The following is an 8,630-nucleotide window of genomic DNA, read 5'->3' on the forward strand; positions in this document are numbered from 1 at the left end:
CACCCAGGTGTAAATCTGGGTACCTGACTTCGGTTGGGGAGGTAAAAGGCAGTGGAAGGAGAGGGATGGGCTCTGTCTTCCAATACCGTACCCTAGACACTGTAGACAATAACGCACGACTTGTCGGTTTCAAAATGGCTATAGGATAACCTTTTCTTTTTCCTTTTTTGAAAACCTTGTAGCTACCTAGCGGCTGAGCACCCGGAGCGCGTCGGGGGAGGTTACCTGTACGGAGAGGAGCGGGGCAGGAAGTGGCCGCTGGGCGGGGCCTGGTGGGGGGGACCCCCGAGGACACACCCGGCAGCACCCGGTGACTGCGACACGGCAGCGGGGCGGATGAAGCACCCCCATAGGTCTGATAGGAGCGGTGAGTGGTGTGTTTACATGTGAAGTAGAGATGTAGATACAGTAGAAGCCCGTTAATTGCATAACGGATTAACGCACACTTCTGCTTATTGCACGGAATCCCCAAATCCCAAACTGGTGCAGTCTAGCTGTAAAACTTCACATTATTGCACCACCCGGATAATTGCAAGAAATGTGCTGGCAAATTGGGTGCGCAATTAAACGGCGTCTACTGTATGAAAAGCTGCCGCCATGATGGAGGACTATATTCAAGATGGCGGCAAGCCGTTCAGCACGCGCAATTAAGTTAGCACCTATAAAAACCGTGTCCCAGACACAGTGGATAACAACCTAATACCTATACAGAGGGTCTGTAGGCCTTTTCCCGTTAAGCGTTACGAGCCCTTCTAATTCACCTTAATCCGTGGCCAGGCCACTCTAATTCAACGTTAAGCGTTATCGGTATATCATTCGCGAAGCGTTATTGGTCGTTTTAATTCTACGTTAAGCGTTATTTGTTATCCCGAATTCACTGTTAAGCTTTACCAAGACACCCCCCCCCCCCTCTACAGCCTTAAGACTAAGGGACTTCCCTAAATTCCTCTCCTACCATGAATAGGACAATGAGAGTAGGAAGTTCCCATGGCCAAAATGAATAACAGGTCGTTGCCTAGGAGACGGTGGTTAACGAGAGATTATCTCCCAGGAGATTATCTGTCAAACTTTTTCACCTGGCAACTTGTACATGCAGAGAAGGCCATCCTTGCGATAGTCCAACAAACAGAACAACCCTGAAAAGATGGCGTACGTAAAATCTAAAATCTACCATCTCTCCTTCTCAGACCAACCTCTGCCTCGCCTGCCGAGTCACGCCGGTTTCCCGCGCGCGGGAAAATCACCACAGACGACAGGAACGAGGCCGAGCAGTGACCAGGGTTCGGGCAGAGGTTCGGCGGTGTTTCTGCCCAAAGTCGGGTCACCTGCACAGTTGCGGGCCCGGAGTAGCAGCACTGGCAAGGATCCCGACGGTAACGGAATTTTTTTTCTTCAGTTTTTTAAACGTATTTGTCCAATGCAAGGCTATTTGACCACTTGTATAGGCAATGAGCTAAGTTGATCAACTTGATGGATGGTGAACACTATTATGCAAGGAGATATGGTGAACACTGGTTTTAAACTTGAAGTTGAAGGTTATATTTAGAAGGGAAACAGTTGCCATCCAGATAGTTCCTCTTTCTTTCGTTTCGTCTATTTCTGAAAGGTAATATTGTAGGGATAGCACGTAAATGTGGTTTACTTACCCATGAGAAAGTGTAAACGAGAACTTTTTATCTTCAAAAACTATGAATTAAGAGGTATTCTCAGGCATGCTCACGTTACTGGTAGCGTATTCTGTGGCCGGAACACACGTACGTTACATAACACTTATCTATCCGTTTTTAATTAGCACTTTTCGTGGTATAGTCTGCAAGCTTGTTGTCCAGCCTTTGCATGGTTCCTGTTCAACCAATATAAATAACTATTCCCTATGAATTATACCCCCTTCTAGACTAAAATCACGCTCCTAGCGGCCAACCCTACAAATGCCAGCCTGTGAGAGATAGTGTTAACACGGGCTGTGCCAACTTCTATGAATTATAATGAGTATAAATTATATTTCAAAACAATACATTTCCGTAGCTTTTGACTAGGACTGTGGGAACCTACCTCATCTATCTATGAACTATAACGAATATCAATGGCATTTCAAAACAATACATTTCCGTAGCTGTTGACTTGGAGAGTGTGAACCTACCTCGCATCGCCGGGCTGACTTCCGGACCGACTCCACAGGACTTTCGCGAGGACTCGGACCTGGACTCCGACCGGATGGATATCACCTCTATCTCAGAAGGTAGGCAGGCGTTCTGGGTGTCACCGCTCTCCTGCAGGTTCGGTACAAATCGCAAGGGGGCGTAAATGAGAAATGAAAACAAAAACTTGCTGAGTTTAATTGACATCGCCTCTCGCAGGCTTTGGCTTTGGTCACATTTCCAAAGCAGCTTTCGGGAGCGAAAGGAATGATATAAAAGGCATCAAAATACATAAAATGACAAAATAAGATTCATAGGAATGATCTGTGTATATTTCTATACTTTTTCGTTTCTTAAAACATAACAAAGTTACCAGTTTGCAAATGTGACCTAAGCCCTTCTGGGTGTCATCACTATCTTGCATTTTCGGTACAAATCGCTAGGGGGCGATCAATCAATCAATCGAATGGTTTACTGGTAAAAAAACTCTTGTAAAGGGCTAGCCCTGTTAACTTAGAACAGTATACAATGTACACGTTACGAAACAATGCAAGCTGTGAATTACAAGGTGAACATTGCCTTTTTTCCAAGCAACTTCACAACTTGGGAAGAATACTCCGTGCTTTTGTAAAACCCGATTAGCAGACGTAACGTTAACGTTATATCTGTTTTATATTATATTTCATTTCTTTATTCAGACGGTGCTGACGCTGAGACGAGCCTGTCTCAACAGATATCCGGCAAACTACATGTGATAGACGAGGTACAACACTCCGCTTTATTCACTACCACACATAACGCTTAACTCTTTACATTGAAAAATAAGCCCGTAAAAACGTCTATGAAATTCAAGGTTCAATAAGCCTTCTCACATTAGTCAGGACGCATGTGCGGCGACAGGAATTCTAGGTAATATGTCAAAGGGTAAGGCACAGAAAAAGAAAACAAAACCCGTCTGGAAATTGTTATGCAAATCTAAACAATGGTCAAGACAATGTACTTTTTTGTGGGCCTTACCCTTTGACATATTACCTAGAATTCCTGTCGCCACACATGCGTCCTGACTTCTGTGAGAAGGCTTATATGTCAGCAAATAATACAGGATTTTCATTGACGTCATACTAATTAAAATCTGAATCCTCCGACGACCATGTTGGCGTGTGATTGAATTAAGCAGTGGCACTGTGATTGTGGTGCCACATTGTCTTCGTGGTTTACAAACGTACTCTGTAATCCAATATGGCGTAGATGACGCCAAATGATTTAAAGCCTGTATATCTTCAGACACTGTCCATCTCTACAGCCTGACAATTTTCGGAAAACACCTCTGAACATTTCGAGTGACATCCTTCACTCTTCTTCTGCGTCAATGAAGAATGAACTGGCAGAACAAATCAATGAATCTGACTGACAAAAAGTTGAACATGTCAAAGTTTAGTCACTAACAAATCTTTCATGTTTTACCTATGACAGGATATTGAGGGCATGGTGAACAAGATGAGGCCAGGTTCGGCGGATTCTGGGCTGGGGAGCACGCTTTCGGGAGGTAAGAACAACACAAACAACAGCAATGAACAAACATGTCTGATCAATACTGTTCACGAGACTTTGAACAATCCCTCGAAATTTCTCGCGAGACTTCAAAATCCCGAGAAACATCGCGAGACTCCTTTCAGCTTTTGCGGATATGACGATACAAGTTACACCCATGGGGATAATCTATTAAGTAACGTGAGAACTACTACATGCAGGGCCGTTGCGAAAGTAGAACCAGATCATACAATAGACCTAATTATAATTGCCCATTACAATTAGTGCTTCAACCTTTATCATAGCATGACAAGTAGCGGTTTGACCAATAGGGTAGTGGCTGGATGCTAGTCAAGCCTTGTTTGTGCTCTTATTTTGCATTTCTACGTTTTGACGGAGGTAGACGGGAGTATATAGGATCGACCGTGGGAAGAGGAAAGTATAACATTCGGGAGCTGTTTATATCCGTCTGTACAAATTTTGGATTTTCAAAAATTCATTTTAACCGTTCTGTTGGAGATAGAAGGGTTATTCATTTTGTGAACAAGGTCGACGGAGTTCGTCCGAAAATTTAGAGGGGTAAGTCCCTATATTGTTAATGCCGGTGTTGAAGGTAAAGTGTTAGCATTTTTCTATGATATATTCTATCAACACAGATGAACTTTCATGCTAAGATTTGTAGCCGTAACAGTTGTACAATGCTTAACTTTCTTCCACCGCAAAACTTTGTGTTATGTTGGAAGAACGTTAAGCATTGTACTATGATTACTACCAGCATAGATGAGTTCCATGATGATATTTAACCGTTGTTTGCCAGGATCCTCGTCGGATGACACCGGCTATGCCCAACCAAAATAGTGTAGGGTCGGCAGGTTTTTCTATGGTAGGTAGGGAAACAGATTTTTAGATTTTTAACTGTTGTTTGCTAGGAACTTCGTGGGATGACACCAGCTATGCCCGCTCAACAAAGACTAGGGTCGGCAGGTTTTTTTTTATAGGATCTAGGATGGGTAGGGAAACAGGATTTTTTCCTAGGCCTAAGATTTTTAACTGTTGTTTGCTAGGAACTTCGTCGGATGACACCGGCTATGCCCGCTCAAAAAAGACTAGGGTCGGCATTTTTTTTTTAATATAGGATCTAGGATGGGTAAGGAAACAGGATTTTTTCCCTAGGCCTAAGATCTTTAACTTGTTTTCCAGGAACCTTGTCGGATGACACCGGCTATGCGCACTCTCGGAGGAGGGCGGACATCGCGCGGAAACAGGGAAAACACGTCAGGTGGAAGCGCCAACCTGTGCAGATTGAGTTCCTTAAGGAGGTACGCGAGGCCTTATTGTAAATCGTACATTTTGGTGCTGTACTTATTTCATTTTATTTATTGGTTTAGCAGTTCAGCAAGCACAGCCAGGATTGCCCAACTAACCTGTGACTAAACGTTATCATTGTCTTAATTGTCCAGCAGTCCTTAAGCCCCCTTTACAAATCAAGAATTTACCTCGGCCGAGTTGTCAGCGAGCTCTAATTTACGAGGAGGTATGACCCTGATGCCGACGAAGAAACTCTGCCATTTGTTCGTAGGCATCAGGGTCATTCCTCCTCATAATTTAGAGCTCGCCGTCAACTCGGCCGAGCTAAATTCTTGATTTGTAAAGGGGGCTTAATAGCGTGGCAAGTCCCCTTTCGCTTCTCTCTAGGGCAGGCGATACAATGTTATATTCAAGGAGCAACCAGAGTAGTTGGACTTGCGGTTGGTTCTAGAGTACTTTGAGGTACAGGAGTCTTTCCACCTGAAAGTGCGTTTTAACCTAGAGATATTAGAGTCCTTAAGCTTTACACCATAGTGCGTCGGAGATACTGGAGCCTTTACACCTTGTAGTGCATATTAACGTGGAGATACTGGGGTCCAATGTACCTTACAAAAGTCTTTTGTATCCCCAGCCCCCGCTAGAGGAGACCTCGCCCCTTCCCCCGTCCCCCCAGCCGTCTGACCGAGAGACTACGTCACCTAGCCCGGACATGACGTCGGCTAGCCCGGACTCGGAGCGGACGGACCGAGTCGGGTCGGTGGAACTCCCTCCTTTACCCAACCTGCCGGACCTACAGGCGGAGGGTGAAGATACAAAGGAGAAGCAATCTGAGGAAAACATCGAGCAGAAGGTTAACATTTTATTTAAAACTCGTAATGGTGATATATACAGGAATCTCTCTTGAGCTCCCTCCACTACCCAACCTGCCGGACTTATCGGTGGAGGGCGAGGGTACGAAGAAGCAGAAAGCGGAAGAAATCGTCGAGCAGAAGGTACACACTGACAAAGAGAGATATGATATGATATGATATGATATAGTCAGACGTTTCACTAAGCAACCACAATCTTTCGTTAGTGTCACTGACGAAAGATAATGGATGCTATCTGAAACGTCTGGCTGTTTTCAATACCATATCCAGTTACTTGTTAGTGTTAACATTTGGCGTATCTTTTCATCTGGATACGTAACCTAAATCACATTTTTCTTTGTGTAAAACAGACGTGCTAATTGATTGCTGTAAATGTTACTCTATGATGAAATGGTTGATTGATTTGGCATGTGATATATTGTAATCCCCGACAGCCCTTTGTACAACTCGCTGATGAATAGAATAGGTGTAAACAGGGTTGTAGCCAGCCTGAAATAATTTTCAGTCCCCTCGATTTTGAATGGGAATCCTATCGAGCACCGAAGGCATGGCGTGACGTTGCGCGTCATTTCTAGGGGGTCTGGGTCCCAGAAAATTTTTAAATCAAGACCCTCTGAAAAACTATTTTCTGCATTTTGAGGTGCAAATTTTGCTTGTACGCTAAGCTCTTCGATGGCATCTGTTTTGGTGAAGAAGAACACATGGGTTTCAGGTTTTTTTTATATCTTTACATATCAATGTTTGTACGTCCCAGGGGACGGAATGGGGAAAACTTTTTTTCAGTCCCCAGCTGCAAAATTCCTTCAAATGTTTATTTTTATTTCTTCCTCAAACGTACATAGGCAGGGAAATACACACATGATATACCCTGAATTGCGTAGGTTTGTTACAAAAAAACTTATACGTGCAGAAATGACTGAAGGACAGGTGCTGGCTACAACCCTGGGTGTAAAGCATGCGAAATTTGCAAGCAAGGAAACACCATTTATCTTTCTCTCTACTATGTCGTAGTGATTGCGTTGTGTGTGGCCCAGGGCTAACGAAACAGAGATGGGCACCGCCCTATGCGCCAGAAATGGGCACCGCCCTTGGCGCGGGAAGGGTTTAACTTAACTACAATGTCGATACGTCTTTAAACTCAAGATTGCAGAGCTAAATCTAAAGATCAGAACTGGTGCCAAAAGAGACAATTAAAATCAAAATTAAAAGTTTCTTTTGAATTGATACTTCGCTGTCAAATCAATCTTACATACTGATGATTAATATCCACTTCTTTAAGAAAACAAAAGTAAGACATGTGTTTGAATGACGGATGAAGACACCCTGTCAAACCCTATGATTGATTTCGCACAGGGCTCCGAAGAGAGCGTTCAATCAGCGAAGACCACCATGAAGCGGAGACCGAAACCCAAGCCGAAAACATGGAGAGATCTCATCAAGTACGTTTACTGTTTAAGTTGTACAGTAGAGGTCGTTTTATTGCACACCTCATTTGCCAGGGTCTCCATTAGTGACTGATACGTCACTACTAGGGCTGGGTACCGGTACAGAAAATTCAGGTCCAGGTCCGGTTCAGGTCCAAAGGATCAGGTCCAGGTCCGGACCTGAACCTGATTCAGTATAACTCATACCAATGGTCCATTTCACTACAAAGAAATCTGTTTGGTGGAGTATAAGACTTACACTGGCGTCTTTAAATCCTACAACGCTAACTGCACCTGTACGATTGACTGTAAAACTTGGTAGAAATGACTATAAACTCTACTCTACTTCACTCTTGTTATTTTCTTCCACCTGCAAGCGCCAAAACGTGTGAATGCCTGATCAAATAATATGTTAATTTTCTAACCGGTCCAACATCCGGTCCTCCTAATTTTTTCAGGTCCGGTTTTTCTGGACCGGTCCAATAAGAAAAACCGGTTTTGTACCGGTACGCTGTACCGATACCCAGCCCTAGTCACTACTCTTCCTGGAGTCCGGGTAAATGATGTAATCACTGTGCAATAAAGGCGGTATATCCGCCCTTCGGCGTAAAGATGCACTCTCACCGCACTGGCGTCAAGCTTGCGTCAATGCGGGGTTCGTTCACTGCGTCACTGTTTTGTTATTTTCTCCGATTTTTTAAAATAATTTAGACATTGCGTAATACGTAAAAGTATGACTTAGAAGACGACAAAATACACAAAAAGTAAGAAAATTCGTTCTTTATCTCTGAAATGTATCTTTCGAACCCAGCAGTAACGCAAGTGCAATGAGAGTGCACCAGCTTCGCAGGCACGCGGCGCGGCAGCTAACGTTTGCACATCTATCTGGAAATGCTCTTTAAAACTATCTACTGATCAAAATAAAGGACTTCAACAAGATACTCACTCAACTTAAACATTTTCCCCAAAACCGCCATTTCTATCCAGACCTGTTCACAGCGCTCCGAGAAGTAGAAGCGCCAAAGGTCACGTGGGCGATGACGTACTTGATGACGCACTTCCGGACGATGACCCGCTCGACTACCTTGCAAAGTACTGCATTGTTCGGTAAGCCCAATTTATTTTTTAATAACGGAGCGAAATTTTTCACTTATTACCTTACCATTATTTCATATTTAGGTGGAAATGCTTTGTTCATGTTAGAGTCACCTTTCCAAACCGGAGCCTGGCTGAGCTGTTTGCAAGAACAAAAATACAAGTTGCTATAAAAAGTAAAAGACAAATAGGCTGATGAATGTTTCATTTAGTCTTGTGTCTTTTATATCATACTTTTCGTTCGTGCGACCGGTGGCGGTCTGCAT

The 8,630-nt window shown here is 43.7% G+C and overlaps 2 long non-coding RNA genes across 2 annotated transcripts in view; both read left to right on the plus strand.

Annotated features, from left to right (window-relative positions):
• Positions 1-4,848: 4,848 nt before the first annotated feature.
• Positions 4,849-7,284, plus strand: LOC118405103. Its single transcript, XR_004829842.1, has 3 exons — positions 4,849-4,987; positions 5,608-5,826; positions 7,199-7,284. It is a non-coding gene; the product is annotated as an uncharacterized LOC118405103 (long non-coding RNA).
• A 987-nt stretch (positions 7,285-8,271) lies between these two features.
• The window catches only part of LOC118404174, a 3,043-nt gene continuing 2,684 nt past the window's right edge, over positions 8,272-8,630 (plus strand). Inside the window, exon 1 of the long non-coding RNA XR_004829759.1 lies at positions 8,272-8,376. This is a non-coding gene — a long non-coding RNA (uncharacterized LOC118404174). The remainder of the gene's footprint in view (positions 8,377-8,630) is intronic.

The sequence above is a fragment of the Branchiostoma floridae genome, chromosome 17 (assembly GCF_000003815.2).
Source record: "Branchiostoma floridae strain S238N-H82 chromosome 17, Bfl_VNyyK, whole genome shotgun sequence".
NCBI lineage: Eukaryota > Metazoa > Chordata > Leptocardii > Amphioxiformes > Branchiostomatidae > Branchiostoma > Branchiostoma floridae.